The following is a 1,212-nucleotide window of genomic DNA, read 5'->3' on the forward strand; positions in this document are numbered from 1 at the left end:
CTCCTACCATTTGCCTTTCTCCTTTAGCCGGGGGGGCTGGTAGCCACTCTTGGTCATGAGGAAGAGAACTCTAGAAGAGTAAGGAGAGAACATGGGGTTCAGATTCCCAATGGGGGTTTGGGGGACCCCCAGTAGCACTGAGGTCAGCAGAGAGCAAGTAGGGGACAGAATAAGAATGAGCCTTAGGTTTTAGGATGCACTGGGCAGCCACTTCTAGGGGACACCTCTTACCACATTATAGAGCTACGGCATTCACAGAGGGAGGCTCAAGAGGGGGATCCCTGAGTTGGGGGTTCCTGGTGTGGAGGGCTGAAGAAAAGGCTTTCTGGGTTGAGGGGATCCTTTGGGGTCTCAGGCTGGGCTTGGAGGAAGGGGGGTTCTCCCATAGGAGGGTCTTGATGTGGGCAGGCAGGCTGGGGGGGTGTTCAGGGTCAGGGCTGGATGGGGTCTCTGGGCTCTGGGGGACCGGCCACACCTGCCTACCTGAGAGGGTGCACATCAAAGAGTGGTGGCTGTAGCTCAGCTAGTTCGATGGCTGTGATGCCCAGGGACCAGATGTCACACAGCTCGTTGTATCCTCCTTTCAGGGCCACGGCTGCCACTTCTGGAGCCATCCTGGGGGCAGAGACCCTCAGAGAGCCAGGTGTGACACAAGGAGGAGGGGGAGGGGGCACTCCTTGGTGTGAGGATTGAGGCAAGGAGAGAGACAAAGAGAGAAGGAGAATGGGTGGGGGGAGGGGAGATGAGGCATAGAGAGAGCCAGATGCAAAAAGAAACATAAAGATGGAGAGAAAGAGACAAAGAGAGTGAGAGAGATAGGAACAGAGAGACAGACAGAGCTACACAGTGAGACAGAGAAAAAAGACAGAAATCGACAGATAGGGAGGGACAGGTCAGGATAAAAATCAACACAAACATTGAGAAAAACAGGTGGAAAGGGGCCCAGAGAGACCTAAGTAAATGGAAAACTCAAGAGAGAGACAAAGAGAAGACAGAATGTTCAACAGAGCAAGGCAGAGGCAGGGAGAAGGGGCCAGAAGATTTCCAGAGATCAGGGTAGAAAAGCCACTGCTCCCCACTCTACCCCTAGCTGCCCGCTGGGCACGCCTCACCAGTAGGGTGTCCCGATGAAAGAGAGGCGTCGAGCCAGCGTTGCCCCGATCTGGGCTGAGATACCAAAGTCAGCTGGAGACAGAGAGAAAGACACAGTGA

At 54.5% G+C, this 1,212-nt stretch overlaps 1 long non-coding RNA gene across 1 annotated transcript; it reads right to left on the reverse strand.

Moving 5' to 3' along the window:
• Positions 1–2: 2 nt before the first annotated feature.
• Positions 3–1,186, reverse strand: LOC109378936 (uncharacterized). The gene is made up of 3 exons (XR_002123084.1): positions 1,113–1,186; positions 484–615; positions 3–70 (listed from the first exon to the last, which is right to left on the reverse strand). It is a non-coding gene; the product is annotated as an uncharacterized LOC109378936 (long non-coding RNA).
• Positions 1,187–1,212: the final 26 nt, after the last annotated feature.

The sequence above is a fragment of the Hipposideros armiger genome, unplaced genomic scaffold (assembly GCF_001890085.2).
Source record: "Hipposideros armiger isolate ML-2016 unplaced genomic scaffold, ASM189008v1 scaffold_8051, whole genome shotgun sequence".
Lineage (NCBI taxonomy): Eukaryota > Metazoa > Chordata > Mammalia > Chiroptera > Hipposideridae > Hipposideros > Hipposideros armiger.